The sequence below is a fragment of the Enhydra lutris genome, unplaced genomic scaffold (genome assembly GCF_002288905.1).
Source record: "Enhydra lutris kenyoni isolate GAN:26980312 unplaced genomic scaffold, ASM228890v2 scaffoldscaffold19, whole genome shotgun sequence".
NCBI lineage: Eukaryota > Metazoa > Chordata > Mammalia > Carnivora > Mustelidae > Enhydra > Enhydra lutris.
Window position 1 is genome coordinate 27,688,930 of NW_019154103.1, and position 17,958 is coordinate 27,706,887.

Genomic DNA, 17,958 nt, shown 5'->3' on the forward strand with positions numbered 1-17,958 from the left:
TAGGTTCATAGCAATATTGAGCAGAAAATATGGATTGACTTTTGTTTATTATACTTGTATCCTGCAACTTTGCTATGATCATTTATTAGTTTCAGGAACTTTTTTGTTGATTCTTTCAGATTTTCTCCGTAGATAACCATGTCACCTGTAAATAAAGTTTATTTCTTCCATCCCAATCTATAAAGCTTTTCTTTTCTTTTTTCTTTTCTTACTGAATTACCTAGGACTTCCCAAATCACAGTGTAGGTAAATAGAATTCAAAAGAAGGTAGTAGTATCATTGTGTGGGGAAAAAAAAAAAATTATGGTTCATTGCTGCTATGGTGGTTTGAGTTTCAGGGACAAAGATTTAAAAAGAAAGCCATGGCAGAAAAGGAGCCACAATAACATATATAAAATTATTTGTGTCTTTGACTTGCTGTTTAGCTATGCATCCAAGCAGTAAAACTCCAGGATATCTAGTAGAGAGCAACCACAGGGAGTCAGGAGAGATTTGAGTAGATACCTAGTTCTGTAAAACTGTCAGGCCAAGCTCAGTTAGAGATACCATGGTGAGCACCCAGAACTTTGAGTTAAGAATACAGAAAGCCCTACTCTAAAAATAAGAACAAAATCTTAGAATTAAGATACATACTCTAGGAGTAAAAGATATGTTTAGGAGAATTAGAAGGCAAGGTAATCCAGATCTTTATTGTGTATTACCTCCAATATATGACATATAAAATTACTAACCATATGAGTAACCAGCAACAAGACAAGCAGTAAAGAAATACAATAGTATAGGGGCACCTGGGTAGCTCAGTGCGTTAAAGCCTCTGCCTCTGGCTCAGGTCATGGTCTCAGGGTCCTGGGATCGAGCCCCACGTTGGGCTCTCTGCTCAACGGGGAGCCTGCTTCCCCCTCTCTCTCTGCCTACCCCTCTGCCTACTTGTGATCTCTGTCTGTTAAATAAATAAATAATTCTTAAAAAAAAAAGAAACACAGAATTATAAAAACAGCCCCAGAGATGATACAAATATTGCAATTAGCAAGAACTTTAACATATTCTTGGTTCATATATTATAGAAAAGAGAGAGAAGGAAAAATAATGTGAGTGAATGGATGGGAGTATTGATAAAATGTTTATATATTTATACAAAGAAGAATCAAGTAGGGATGCCTGGGTGGCTCAGTCGGTTAAGCATCTGCCTTTGGCCCAGGTCATGATCTGTGGGTCCTGGGATTGAGCCCTGAGACCAGTCTGCTTCTTCTTTTCCCTCTGCTCCTCTCAGCTACTGAACCCCTCCAATACTCTGTCATGCACTATCTCTTTCAAATAAATAAAAGCTTAAAAAAAATAAAGTGGATCTCATGGATATGATTAAAAGCAGAGCATAGGATAGGCTATATATATATTAAAGTCAGAAATACATTATTAGAAATGATATGTAAACTGAAACAAAAAAATAAAGAAGGTGAACGCAACAAAGTAAAACTAAGTATAAAGTACATGTGGAAATTAAAAAAAAAAAAAAAAAGTCCCAGCAGGAGAAGGCAGAGAGTTGGGATAGAAATAATACTTGAAAAAATAATGGCTGATAATTTCTCATATCATTTGGAAGATATTGTCAGCTAATTGAAATGGGATAAATACAAGGTGAAACATACCTAATGTATTATAATCAAATGCTGATAATTAAAGATCAAATGGTAATATTCAAAGCAGCTGGAAAGGGAAAACACTATATGACATTTAATAGGAAAATATATAACTGATAGCTAAGATGTTAATAGAAAGCAGAAGTCAGGAAAAATTAGAAATCTATCTAAACTAAGTCTAATTAGTATGGGAGCCTGGAAAATACTCTTTATTGGATAGCTGCCCTCTTGTTCCTTATCCCATATGAAGCAGGTCAAGAAAACTTCAGGAAATGTATGGAAGAACAAAACAGTGGGAAATAAGAATATTGGCAGATGAAATAGTTACCTTAAGGACATTTTCAACATTAGATTTTAGTGATACATCTCAGGGGTGTTTTCAAGTAGAGTCGGATATGCAAATTTAGATTACAGAGGAAATCCTAGAATTCACACACAATATATAATATCTTCTAAAAATAATGTAACAGGGGCGCCTGGGTGGCTCAGTGGGTTAACGCCTCTGCCTTCGGCTCAGGTCATGATCCCAGGGTCCTGGGATCGAGCCCCACATCAGGCTCTCTGCTCAGCAGGGAGCCTGCTTCCCTTCCTCTCTCTCTCTGACTGATTCTCTGCCTGCTTGTGATCTCTGTCAGTCAAATAAATAAACAAAATCTTAAAAAAAAAAAGTAACAAAAGAAGTATTTCAGATCAAATACTAAAGAACTCCAAGTTTAAAATTAAGAAAAGTTTTCACACAGATAATAATATTTTTTGATCTGATACATTGAATTTGATGTTCTAATTTGTGATAGATATTCTAGAATCAAAGATATGTATGCCTTGATTAAAGTATAGCATCAAAAACTGCATACACTGATGCTGTCTTATTTCCTCAAATTATTATTCCCATCCTGCCCATGATTAATTTTACTGAAATGTAAAAATTTTAAAAAGCAAATCTAATTAAGCTCTTATTTTATATTATATCTATTTTTTTTTAACACTCTGGGGCTAATCCAGTTTCTTACCTATAGGAAACATGTACCTTCTCAACCTTGCTTATTACCTTTGTACCAGACTGCTCTTTCAGTGTTAAAGGGCTACAGCAGATTATGACTCCTAGACATCCCACAAGTTAGATGGGTCATCTTAGCAGAAACCTTTACTAGCTCAAAAATTTGTCTCCCATTAGCAGTGAGGGTTTAGACATCATGCCATCATTTTTTTTTTTAACTCGTAAGTTTAAAGCATACAATATATATTTTAATAGGACTCCTTGAATCCCCTTTTTATGAAATGAGGCAGAATTCCTATCTATCTACTTACAATCCATCCTATAACATAAAAATCTAAGATGTGATCCAAGCTTCCAAATAGCTTACTGTTTTATGGATGTCTTAAGACTCAGTGCCCCTGCGAGTTAATGAAAAATACAAAATAATAGACACCCAAACTGTAAACTATGTGGAACAAACAATACCTCTATAAGAATTTAAAGCTGGGATTAATCAGAATAGGCCAAAGTAAATAATAACATGCAAAGTGTCAATAAATCAGGATTTAAGTTGAAGCTTAAGGAATGGGTAGAAAGGATTTCAGCTGGTGAAGAAGAGAGGATGGCATTTCAGGAAGGAAGCAAGTTGAGCAATGCTTGGATGATATAGTCAAGTGCGTGATGCAGGTGAATGATGATACCAACTCTAGAGAAAGTTCTATGGTTGGGGTTAGTGGAAAATAGTCTTGTCTGAGAGGGAGGTAGAAAAATTGCAGGGAATCTGAAAAAGAAAAAAATAAAACCAGGAGCTGTTAAATCTGTTTAGGAAGGAATTGGGAGTTGTGTAGAGTTTTTGAACACTAATAGAATGAAAGGGCCTGCAGGAGATTAATCCAGAGATAGTGTGCAAGATAAATTAGAGTCAGAGAAAGGAAAAAGAGTCAAGAGAAAAGAGTCTGAGAGCTGTTTTAGAAAACTGATTACAGACTCCAGACTTCTGGTCTTAGGAACCTAAATAAATGCTCCTGACTCAGGAAGATCAGCTTAGTTTTCTGACGTTTACTTGAAATTCTGATTTCTCTCTGGCTCTTTCATTTCTCTTTTTCATCTTGGTCGGATTTGAGCCATTGGCACATATTTTAGGGATCTTTTCACTGAAAGATTTTTGTCTAACCTTGAAAGACCTTGTATAAACTGATTTTTAAAAGCACGTAACATGTATGGCATATGAGTATATTTAGAACGCTCACCACTAGGCTCAGTATTGAGAGAATGCCACCTTTGAAATTTGCAGCTATCCTTTATTTCCAAGCTGTGTTTATTTTGCTGGCTGTAGAACCCTCCTTTCCACCTCATTATTTTCTCTTTTCTTGAAACTACTCTAGTTAGCACATGTTACCTGAGATGGGTGGATGCTTTTCCTTTGAATTTTACCTTCTTCATCCTTTTAGAAAATGATGCCTCTTTATGTACAGATTTCAAGGGTACTTTTTATGCCATAATTGACTTTGAGCACTCTTTGGCCTGATACTTCTATTGAGATTGAAATTTATGGATGTAATTTGAGATGTCCTTCAAATTGTAATATCATCAGTATTATATGACTATTTCTTTGAGCAGCACACTGAGAAATACATTATATACATTTTTAAAAAATTGTTTTTTGTGGACATTTTCAGTTTTTGCATGTAAAACATACTTTTTTCTATAAAATATATGTTTCTAATGGACAGCCCTTTGAGCTCTTTATGGAAATTTAGCCCAGGGAAAAGAAACGTGGAGTTGAAATGAATGACATTGAATATCCTAAGAATGTTCATTTGAGAGTCACTCATATTCACAGAATGGAAAAAAAATTGATCAGTATTCAGAAAAATGGGATGATTGAAATTGTTTAAAACATGTTCTGCAACTAAAAAAAAAAGTAAGTGGTTTGTTTTAGGATATAAAGTTCTGATAATTCTTTGAATCAGAGTCACCTGGGCTTCCTTCCTTTTAAAATCTCCACCTGCTGCTGAAAAACCAGCCTGAATAGTTACATGGAAACCTGCATTGCATTTTGAAACTTAAATTCTTTGATTAGTAATTTTGAGCTGGGCATGTATTACCCTTGTTAGAAATATTCTAAGTGCTTAATGGTACCTTTTTTTTCAAAATGCTGTAACTAAATTTTAGCTGTATCAAATATTTGTTTTTTCAATTAAATGGCTATATCCATTATTGAAATATAAATTATAGTTAATATAATTTAATATAAGCTAATATACATTGTGTTTTTTTAAGATTTTTTTTTTACTTTCTCTGTAATAAGAAATGAAATTCATTTTATTCTCTGGAAGGAGTCTTGCATTAATATTTTTTTTCCAAAAGTATAGATAAATACTATTTATTATCTTTATATTTAAACAAATATCACTTTTTATATTATAAATTGTATGGTGTTATAATTTGAAAATATTTCTATTTCTCTTAGCAGAGTATGAACTCATAAAAGCAGAAATTATAAAATCTTTAATAGGTAATAAAGTCCAACACATTTTTACTTACTGGTCTATACTTGGTAAGTGCTTGATTAATTTATTGATGGGGCACCTGGGTGGTTCAGTCAGTTAAATGTCTGCCTTCTGCTCAGGTCATGGTTCCAGGGTCCTGTGATTGAACCCCACATTGGGCTCCTTACTCACTGGGGAGCCTGCTTCTCCCTCACCCTCTGCTGCTCCCCCTGCTTGTGCTCTCTCTCTCTCTCAAATAAATAAATAAACTCTTTAAGAAACAAATAAATGAAATAAAAAAATAAATTTTGATAAGTGAATGCATGAATTTTTCATGTTACTAGTTCTTTTGTTTTTATTTTTGTTTTTTTATTCTGGAGTTTGTTTCGATACAGGGACATTAATCTTTTAATTTAATGAGTATATAGCTATGTCTGGACTTAAAAAATTAAATCCAGCTTAAAATTCTTCCACATTAGAATGAATCTACTGGTTTCATAAAAGTATTCTTAAGTATGTTTTCCTAAGTGATCCACTCCAGAGTGCATTCCACAATTCTTATGAAGATCTGTGATTGATTGATTTTTTCTGATTTTGACTAGCAATCCCTCTTAAAGAAAATACAGTAGTTTCAAATTCAGTTTATGACCCCAAATCATTGTGGAAGAGGTCTCTTATGGTTACCATTAAGCTTATATATAGCATCGTATTCAAATAATCTGTATTAAGGGGAGCCTAGGTGGTTCAGTCATTAAGCAGCTGCCTTTGGGTCAGGTCATGATCCTAGGATCCTGGGATCAAGCCCCACATTACACTCCCTGCTCAGTAGAGAGCCTGCTTCTCCCCATCTCTCTACCTGCCGCTCTGCCTACTTGTGCTTTCTCCCTCTCTGTCAAATAAATAAATAAATAAAATCTTAAAACAAACAAACAAATAATCTGTATTAAATTGATGGTCACTTAAGTTTATACCCATTCTAAAAGCATTGATTTTTACCCCTCTCATTTTATGTGTATGATGTTGAACTTTTTATTCTCTTATTTTAGGAATGCCTTAACTGATTTTTATACACATACTTGCTTTTATTCTTTTGTGTTTTAACCTCAGTAATGGTTTTATAATGATTAATCTGGTGCTTTTATTATCTTGTATTTACCTGTAAATATTTTCCTTTCATAATTTTCTTTCTTCTATGGTCTTTTTTTCCCACTCAAAATATTCCCTTTAACATTTCTTCTAAGTCTAGTTTTGTGGTGATGACCACCGGTAATTTTTGTTTGTCTGGGAAACTATCTTCTAGTCTGAATGATAGTCTTGCTGGAGAGAGTATTCTTGGTTGCAGTTTTTGTTTTTGTTTTCCTTTCAGCACTGTGACTATATCCTACCATTCCCTTCTAGCCTACAAAGTTGCTAACTGAAAATCATCTGATAGATTTATGGGATTTGCTTATATGTAACTATTTTCTTTTCTCTTGCTACTTTTAAAATTCTTTCTTTATCCCTACTTTTTACCATTTTAATCATTATGTGTCTTGGTGTGGACCTCTTTGGGTTTATTTTGTTAGGGACTCTGTGCCTCCTGGATCTCAATGTCTGTTTCCTTCCCCAGATTTGAGAAGTTTTTAGCTATTCAGCTATTCTTCAAATAAAATTTCTGCCTTCTTTTCTCTCTCTTCACCTTTTGGGATCCCCATAATACAAATGTTACTATACTTGATGATGTCACTGAGTTTCCTTATCTTTTTTTCTAGAATGTGTATCTTCTAGGCCACTTGACACCAGTGGTCCCAAAGTTAAATATATCCCTTTCTATTCCTGTGTCTTATTTGGAGACTCCACAACCTCTTTCCCTTCTGGTCCTTATATTTTTAACCAACAGTATTAGTTCTTTATTTCAAGAAATTTCATCCTTCTCAGTGGGTGTTGAATATCCTTTTCTTTAAACTGCATTTGAGAAAGTTAACTGCTACTCTGAAAGGCTACCTAAATCATAGTCCCTTCCAAATAGGTAAGTTATTTTTTTCTTTTTTAAAGATTTTATTTATTTGACAGAAAGAGATCACAAGTAGACGGAGAGGCAGGCAGAGAGAGAGAGAGAGAGAGGGAAGCAGGTTCCCTGCTGAGCAGAGAGCCTGATGCAGGACTCGATCCCAGGACCCTGAAATCATGACCTGAGCCGAAGGCAGCAGCTTAACCCACTGAGCCACCCAGGTGCCCCCAAATAGGTAAGTTCTTAAACTAACAGCAATCATTCTTAGTTTGGATTGCACTAAGCTTTTTGATGTGATTCCAAAGCTGTCATCCTTAGCCTAGACACAAAAAAAGTCCAGCATCCTATAAAGGGGTTAATGCATATAATCTGATATCCCAGAGGAAGATAAATATAATTCTTGGACATGTGTTATATTAAGGAGATAATAGTACACAAAATATGTTTCATGAATCCAGGGAAGGAAATTTTACTTTTTCCCTGAAACAGTGTTTAAAAAAATCATCAGAAAACTAACATATGTAGATAGATTACATCCATGATAGATTATGCCTTTTGAATGACTAAATTTTAGACAGGCTTCTTAATGATTTGAAGCTTCTGACCTCCCTTTTCTTAGAGAACATTTGCTTTAGAAAACTGGTAATTGTCAATTTTTTCTCTTCCTCTGAGATATAAATTTTTCAAATCTCCTTGTGAGGGTTACCACCCAGAAATGTCTTCCTCAAGTATCAGGAACCATCCATTTGAAATGTGATTATCAAGGCCCCAGGTCTCCCAATTTCTCTGTGGGGGATGGGAGCCACCCTCTGGCTTGACTATTCTGCGGGTTATAAAATTACCTTCTGTCATGTGGATGAGAGAAAGTTTACTTATCTTTTGAGTAATGCCAGTTAGCAAATAGGGTAGCCTATGATTCCTCCCACACTAACTTACAAATTTCCCAGTCCTCCCTTTTTTTTTTTTCCTTTCTTTCAGTAGAGTTGAGCTCAGACTGAGTTCGATCCTCTTTCCCTTATTACAGTATTCTCAAATAAAGTCTTCATTCTCTGTTTAACCTTCCCTGATAAAATTTTTGCCCAGACACTCCCTCCCATTTTTCTTCTCCTTCACCCTTTTTAAAATAATGCTGTTTATGGTAGAAACCATAAAGTAAAAGATGCCAATACCACACTAAAATCATACATAGTTAGCAGAGAATAGGGAAAAGTAAGATTGTATAACCAAGAAAGTTCAAATCAAAAAGAAAGTTGATTAGGGAGGGGGAAGTAAGTCCCAGCTTTTGAGGTGTCAAGTAATCCTTTCTCTAGAGCTGCTCTAAATAACATTCCATTTCTTCATAAACTCACTGAGACAATTTTCTGTGATTTGTTGCACTAGATTTCAAGGATCATTACTTGCACTGTCTTTATTCTTCCCAAAGGATGATTACCAGTGTCTTCCCAGAATTCTCCCTCTGTAAGGCAAATCAGAGTTCTCAAGTTTAGGTCAACTGTTCAGCAAAGATTTTCAAGGAATGGAGAATTTTTTTTTTAAAGAGGAATCACAGGATTCATGAACAATGTAGTGAAATTCACAGGGTAAAGATGCAGCAGTCTTTCCTCCTTCCCAATTTTTGTTATTGGGCAGAAACACTTTATTTATCTTATCGTCTTTCCTTCAGGATGGGGAAGTCTTTTATTCTTATAGTGCTTCCAACTTTTAAGCTTAAGTAGAAGGAAACTCCTTAGACCCCTCTAGACTTCATATTGCCTGACTAAAGAGAAAAAATGAAGTTTGGGGATATATCCCTACAAAATAATATTTTGGTTGCTCTTTTTCAAGGTTATATTTCTTCACTAATATGGATTTTTCATATTTTCTTACCATATCAAGCAGATATCTCCCAAACCAAGCTCAGTCACAAACACACACACAGAGCACATACCCTGAGAACATTTGAGTGTAATGAAAATTGTTTTGAGGGACAGACTATAAAATATTTAATACTGATATAGTTAGATTGAACCAGAAATCAAAAGAGTGAAATAATATTCTAGTTCAGTTACCGTTAACTTTTGCCTCTGAGCAAGATATTTAAAATCTACGAGCCTCTGTATTTTACCTATAAGTAGAAATAGTAATCTCTACTCTGACAATATCAAAAGAACATGTTAAAAATCGAATACAATAATGAATATGAAAATGATTCATGAAATAAGAATCCTTATAAGATTGAAGTTGGCAATATTAAGGAAAAGACTCCACTTGTGCCTGATGTTGTAAATCTTAAATCAAATATGACTTCAATTACATTGATATTTCAATATCTAGAAGTTGATACTTAATCAGTTTGAGAAGAAATATCTTGGAGAATATAAAAAAAGTTTGGATGACACCCACAGTGTGCTTATATAAGGTGAAGTTCAGGTATATTTATTTACCTGAGTTTTTTTTTTAAAGATTTTATTTGTTTATTTGAGAGAGATCACAAGTAGGCAGAGAAAGAGGAAGAAGCAGGCTCCCTGCTGAGCAGAGAGCCTGATGTGGGGCTCAATACCAGAACCCTGGGATCATGACCTGAGCTGAAGGCAGAGGCTTTAACCCACTGAGCCACCCAGGCGCCCCTATTTATTTACCTGAGATTTTTATTCACATGCTGAAATGCTTTGTTTAGCTACATTTCAGGGTCTTGTGGTTGCAACTACTAAACTTATAGTTGTAGGTGTATTTATAGAGCAGTGTTTAACTCTGTTGATTATAATGAATTAAAACTTGACAACAGTGATGGTTTTGTGAAATTATAGTCTGTCCCTAAATTAACTTGGAACTACATTGTGATTACAATAAAAATGTTGACAGGCTTTTTAATTTTTAAACTAGACAAAGTGTGTTCTAAAGACTATATAAAGAATAAGCATGTAAAATAATCTAAAAGCAATTTTTTTTTTAAAGATTTTATTTATTTATTTGACAGAGAGAGATCACAAGCAGTCAGAGAGGCAGGCAGAGAGAGAGGAGGAAGCAGGCTCCCCGCTGAGCAGAGAGCCCGACACGGGGCTCGATCCCAGGACACTGAGATCATGACCTGAGCCGAAGGCAGCGGCTTAACCCACTGAGCCACCCAGGCGCCCCTAAAAGCAATTTTATGGAAGAAAAGTTAATAGGGATTTGGCTTACCTCATATCAGATATGCAATTGAGCCTTAAAGCGTTTCCAATCACCTTATGATTTTATAGCAAATTCAATTAAATAGAACAGAGAGATATGAGATAAATCCAAATTCCTATATGGATCTGGTAGGTGAATATTATGTCACTTCAAATTGGAGAGAAGAAGGAAATGGGTTGTTTTAATACATGAGGTTCAGCCTTCTGGTTCATGATAGACATACAAACAAAAAACAGAGATAGATGCCCTCTTCATTCCTTACACAATGTGAAATGCTAGATGGATAATAGTTCAAAAGCTAAAAGTGAAACAATAAAAGTATTAGGAGGAAATCTAAATCTAAATCTAAAAAACAGAGGAAGATCTACCTTTATAAATGTTAGGAAGAGGGAAATGTTTTCCAAACAGAGGCCAAACCTTGAAATTATAAAAGAAAAAAATAACAAAGTAACTAAAATATTGTTAGTAAGAAATAAATCTCATAATTAAAAAAAAATTATTTATTTTAGGGCAGAAGAGGCAGAGGGAGAGGGAAAGAATCTTCAAGCAGACTCCCACTAAGCCTGGGGCCTGATTTGGGGCTAGATTTCATGACGCAGGAGATCACAACCTGAGGCTAAACCAAGAGTCCTGCACTCAACAGACTGGGAAAAAAATATTTCAATCACCCAGATGCCCCAGTGGGAAAACATATTTCAGTCACCTACTTCAAACAAATATATACTTTTTTTAGTAATCAGTAAAGACACAACATTCAATAGTGAAATGGATAAGGAAATGTAATTCACAGAAAAGTGAAAGTTTGTAGATAAAAAACATAAAAACACTTCAAACACATACATAATTAAAATATAACTAACACGACAATAGTTTTCACCATTCAAAACAACAGTTATAAGTTTAGTAATATCCAATGTGAAAATCATTCAAAAAGTGTTGATGAAAATATGTATCCACATTGGAAATGTACATACACTCTGCTAATTTATTCTACACAAATGCTAATGTGTCTGCACAAAAATAAAAGAAGAGGTGCTCATTACTGCATTCTATGTTTTAGCAAAAGATGAAACTTGAAAAATATCCATCAATATGTACCATTTACATAACCTGTAACACCCTATTAAAATTAGACAAAATATTACATAAATGTTTTGACTTTTTTTGAAGAGTTAGGGGGATCAGTACTCTGGAGATGAAGAATGGAAAAATATGGATATTTAAAAAGAAATAAATAGTGAAGAGTATGTTTTACTTGTACATACCCTCTTTGTATAAAAAAAATGAATTCATATATGAAAAACATTTATGCGAAAAGAATATAGAAGCATACTTAAGCTATTAGTAGCATTTATTTTGGAGAAAATGTTATTGGGAATCTAAAGAAGGCAGATGGTAGAGCTACAATCTCCAGAACTCTTGCTTTTAATATCTATTTAACCTCCATTTTAGATAGAATTTTAACATTTTTTAATGCATTTTTATTTTTTAATTTGTGTAGAAAACAGTATTACATTATATTGGGGTTACTATAATGTGCTTTGAGATCTTATATTACTGTTTAAAAATTGGGTTTCTTATAGGGTTTGTCTGTTAATGATTTATTTTTTTATTAACTATTAGCAGTAAGTAATTGCATTCAGTAAAAGTTATCACGGTGATTGTCTAGATAGACTAGAAAAATAACGCAGTATAATCAAAAACATTCTGAAGAAATAGACATTACTGGGGGTTCAGACGAATTCAAAGTAATGATAAGGTTCAGTTACTGACCTTCTTCTAAACAAGGTCGTGCTCTCTAACACTGGATATCTCTAACACTGGAAAGCACAGGAGCCTAAGTGTTTGGCCTTGAGCCCACAATCTGAATTGAGAGGATAAAATACATCATAAAACAAATAATACAATATTATATTTTATAAGAGTGCTTAGAAATTAAGCTTGGGGGAGGGCACCTGGGTGGCTCAGGCAGTAAACTGTCTAACTTGATTATGGCTCAGGTCATGATCTCTAGTCAGGTCATTATTTCAAGGTTGTGAGATCAAGTCCACACTGGGCATGGAGCCTGCTTAAGATTCCATTTCTCCTGGGGTGCCTGGGTGGCTCAGTGGGTTAAAGCCTCTGCCTTCAGCTCAGGTCATGATCCCAGTGTCCTGGTCCTGGGATGGAGCCCCACATCAGGCTTTCTGCTCAGCGGGGAGCCTGCTTCCTCCTCTCTCTCTGCCTGCCTCTCTGCCTACTTGTGATCTCTGTCTGTCAAGCAAGTAAATAAAATCTTTAAAAAAAAAAAAAAAGATTCCATTTTTCCCTCTGACCCCCACCCTCACCCTCTGACCTCTCAAGGAACAGAAGTGAAAAGGAAAGAAAATTAAGCGTGGGAGGAGAGGTTTCAAATAGATAACACAGAGTATTTTTTTGAGAAGATGATATTTCAACAAGAACTATAATAAAGTGAGAAAAATCTATGCAAAAATGTTCAAATGGAATTTAAAATGGCATAGTTAAGGTGCAGCCATAAAACCTGTGTGTCTGGGGAGTGAGTGGGGTCAGGGGTTGGAAAAAAAGTAAGCCAGAAAACTAAGCAGAGAGCAGATCATACAAGGCCTTATGGATCACCAGATGGTATTAAGCACAGGAAGGACAAAATATGGTTTATGTTTTACAAAGGTTACTTCACCTGCTCTCTAGAGAATAAAATGTGTGTGGTTTTGGGCGGGTGTTGGCAAGTGGGGAAGTATAGGAACCAGGCTATGGCTATGGTCTCAACTAAAGACGGCAGCTAGCTTAGACTAAGGAAGTAATGGTAGATTAGTGATAAGATGTTTGATTCTAATTTTGAAACTTGAGGCAGTAAGGCTTAAGGATGGACTTCATGTGGGGTACAAGCAAAGTGAGGAAGTCACCATGACTCCTCTATTTTGCTGCTGGAACTGGGTAAATGGCGGTGTGCTTTATTAAATGGAGAATCCTGTGTGAGACACAGGTCTTGCAGGAGTGCTCACAAAGTAGGATTTTGTTTTCAGTGTGCAAAATTTGAGACACCTACTACTTAAGGTGTTGAAGAGTCAGTTCAGAATGAGTCTAGAGCTCACGAAAAAGCTCAGACTAGAGATAGAATTTTGGAGTAATCAGTGTATATTTAAGGTCAGAGGATGAGTGTTCCCTAAAATAATTACAGATGAAGAGGAAAAGAAGGCCAATGTTTGTTCCAGCATTTATATTTTATATAAAAGATTGTAATATTTTTTCTTTCCTTCCTTTCTCCCTCCCTTCCTTCCTTCCTTCTTTCCTCCCTCCCTCCCTCCCTCTCTTCGTTTTTCTTTTCTTTTCCTTTTCTTTTCTTTTATTTTTTTCTTTTCTTTCTTCTTTGTTTTGCTGGGTGGATGAATTATATCAGAAATGTAATGAAGAAAGTTGACAATGTATTGTACAAGCAAGGGGAGCCAGCAATGGTAAGTTCAGTGACTTTCCTTTTTGTATAACATGATATGAGTGTTGGACAGGAAGAATCTAGGCAATCAGAGGAAATGGGTTTAATTCATTTTTTGATCATGAGAAGAGACTATTCACAGTAGGAATTCTGTACATAAAAATAAGATATGTTCTTTCCCTCTATAATTTACACTAATTGGGTGACACATACCCTGGGAGGATAGTTGTGACCCTCTAATTCATTCAGAGACAAGAAGTTGACTCCTGAGCTGAAATTTAGAATGAGCAGGAGTCTTAATGGTCATCAAAATACTAAATGAAGAAGGAGTTCTAAGTTTAAGAAACCATATGAGCAAAGATATGTGAAATCATCACAGAGAATGCAGGTACCACAGGCAGTTTTCCATCTTAAAACACAAGTGGGAGACATGGTATACTGTTAGGAAGGTTGGAATGTGAAGAAATTGGCATATTATCAGAGAACCCTAATTAGAAGATGTAGAAATTAGAAAACATGTTGTAGGAAATAGTTTTGTTTTATTTTGTTTTAACAGATAAGTTTTGTGATTAAAGATCTCACTCTGGCTTCTCTGTAGAAAATAGATTTGAAACACTGAAGGTCTGAAGTCACAGAGAGCAGCAGTTCAAATGGTTTCAATAAACAGGGCAAAAATTATATGACCACATGTAGTGGTTTGCATAGGTCTTAATTATAGGATTCAGTGAGACTTGGCAAATGTATATACCCATGTAACTCAGACACTTTTCAAGTCGTAGATGGTTTCTATCCATCAGACATGGATCTTGTTGATGAAGTTAATCCTTTCCTAGTCATCGTAATACAACCGCCCATCAGATTTCTGTCACTATTAATTCATTTAGTCTGTTGTTGAGCTTCTTCTGAGTGAAATCACAGTCTGTACTCCTTTGAGTCAGACTTCTTTTTTTAACCTGTTTTTTAAATTCAAATATAGTTGACATACAATGTTACATGCGTTTTTAGGTGTACAGCATAATGATTCAACTTCTCGGTGTGTTATGCCATGCTCTGGATCAGGCTCCTTATTTAACATAATGTTTTTATAGAAAACAAAACAAAAAACAAAGTTTTTGTAATCCATCCATGTTGCAGGAATCAGTTTGTTCCTTTCTACTGCTGAGTAACACTGTATATGTTATATATATAGTACATATAATACATATATACATGTATAACATATACTGGTACATTTATAAATATATATATATATTAATAATTTCTTTATTCACTTCCCTGCTAATGGAAATTTGGGATATTTCTAATTAGGGGCTGTTATTGTTTAAGATGCTATGGATTTTTTTGTATAATAATATTGTGGATGTTTTCATTTCTTTTGGGTCAATATCTAGGAATAACTATGTCAGAGGGTAAGTGTATAATTACAAAGAAATAGCAAAACAAACATATAAAGTCGTTGTGTAATGCCACATTCTCACAAACAGATTATGAAAAATATAACTGCTTTATAATCTCACAACAATTTTGTTTTGTCAGTCCTCTTAATTTTAGCAATTCCAGAAGTCTGAAATGGCACTGTGTTATAATTTGCATTTCTTCCATAACTAATGATGTAAAGCCTATTATGCGTCTATAAACTACTATAAACTAATAGACAGATGTCTAGTAGTTTAGTGATTGCTTAAGTCTTTTACCCATCTTTAATTTGCTGCTTTTGGTTTTTTGCTTTTCTTTTCTTGATCCTTTACTGAGTTGTAGGAGTTCTTTATATATTGGCACTGTATATATATTCCAAATGGGTTTTATATCTTTGAATTCATTTTCTGAATTGGGTGTTTAGAAAATACTTTAATTATCAGTATATTTTCCTCTTTATCCTATTTTATGGTTAGTGCTTATTGGATCCTACCTAAAAAAAATCTTTGTTTCATGAAGGTCATGAAGATACTCTCCTAAGTTCTATTCAAGAAGATTTATAGTTTTAGTTTTTGTATTTAGGTATAGGCTCCATCCCCAATTGGTTTTTGTGTATGGTGTGAAATAAGATAAAATATGTGTGTATATGTACATCTATATGTATAAACATATAGCCATGTTACTATATTTTGGTTAAACTGATAAACAAGAAAGATTATATAATCATCAAGAACCATATTCACATGAAAACATAGTTTTAAAAAAATTCGATGTACAAAAAGCTATACATAATTAATGTATACAACTTGGTGTATTTGGAGATAATACACATCTGTGAAAGCATCACCAAAATTTATGCCATAAATATACCCATCATCTCCAAAAGTTTCCTCCTGCCTTCTTATTTTTATTATTACTATTATCATTATTATTATTTTGTGATGACTTAATAGAAGAGCTGCTGTTCAGCCAATTTTTAAGTATATAGTATAGTATTATGTGTGCTATACCATTAAATATCAATGAATCTCTAGGACTTACTTACTTGCCATCCTGTATAACTGAAACTTTCTACTCTTTGGCTAATACCACCCTGTTTCCCCCACGCCCCCAACCTCTGGCATCCACTATTCTGCTCTCTGCTTCTGAGTTTGATTATTTTAGATTCCATATATCAGTGGTATTATATAGGATTTGTCCTGTGTCTGGCTTATTTCACCCCCTATTTCACTTAGTATAATGTCTCCAGGTTCATTTAGGTGGCTGAAAAATAAAATAATTTGAATAGGGGATATCCTATTGTTCTAGAACCAATTATTGAAAACACTTTAGCTTTTTCATTGAAAAAGTTTTGGTCAAAAATCATTTGACTGTAAAAAAAAAAAAGTTACTATATTTCTGGTCTCTCTATTCTCCATTGATACACTGTTGATTCTTGTTATTTGTAGAAGTTTTGTTCTATAAGTCACCACAACTGCTGTGTTGGTGAATACTGAACAATTTACTCTTAAGGGAAATACAGGGTTAGGTTCTTGTAAGCCTCTGGTCACAACATTTCTTCAGTTGATTAGTACATAACCTTGTTATACATCTGTTTCTGTTTCAGAAGATCTTATTTTATATATATATATATATATATATATATATATATATATATATATATATGAATGATTCATTAACATCGAATTCACAGCCAACAGCACTAAAACTCATATGTGCAGGAAATTTATCTAATACACTCATTTTCTCCATAAGGTATATGACAGTGTTCTTGGGCTTAGGAACACTAGGTAGTACTTTAATGCTATGCTTGGGGACTAAACAGCAAAATCACCAAGGAAAAGCAGAAAATGTGAAAAGCATGGCCCTAAATAGACTGCAAAAAGGACACATGTTTACAGTATGAGTTGAAAAAAGGCAGAGTGTTACTGTAGTGGACATCAGCTGAGAAAGTATATGTCAGGGGACCCAAAGTTTTCATTGCTGTGTGTATGTCTGAGACCACACAATGTGTATTGATTTTGGAGTTACAAATATGTATTAGTGAGGAGATGATGTCACAAACAGAATCTTCGCCTAAGCCCAGGCTCTTTCTCAGACCCACTGCTGGAGAAAGAAGGGTCAGTGCCCCCCTCTCCAGGCTGAGGCCTCGAACCCCAGCTGGACCAGGAAGCTTCACAACCTAAAAGGGTAAGCCACCCTGGGCCACAGCAGCACATGTAATAGTGCTGTCCCCCTCTCTGAAGAGGCTCCAGGCCAAGCAGTCCAGGTGTGCCACCACTTTTTCTTTGTTTTGAATATAATGTATTTGATCCTAAGTTTATACAGTTTGGTAGTAGCTACATTTAAAATTGGTGAACACAATTCCTGAAAATTAAATATCCAGCTTTTAAATAAACACATCAATGTGTAATTCTTTATCTCATGTAACTTTTTTCTAGATTCAATCTTGTCTTCAATTCAGTAAGATCATGACCTCTAGAATTTTTTTTTGCTTGCATGTACCCCATAAACTTAGTCCATTATTTTATTTATTTATTTTTAAATGAATTTCTTATAGGGATGATACATACCAAAACTGAGATTGGGATTTTGTGTTATGAATGATAATATAGCTTATTGGTTAGGAAAGTGTACTCTGATTATAAATATGGTATGTCACTTTTTTTCCAAAATATATTTTCTTGTAAAAATCAATCTTAAATTGCAATCAGGCTCAATTTTCAAAATTTTATTTCCATAATCTCTAATATTAGATTACTTTGTTTAAAAAATTGTATATCCAGGGGCACCTGGGTGGCTCAGTGGGTTAAGCCGCTGCCTTCGGCTCAGGTCATGATCTCAGGGTCCTGGGATCGAGCCCCGCA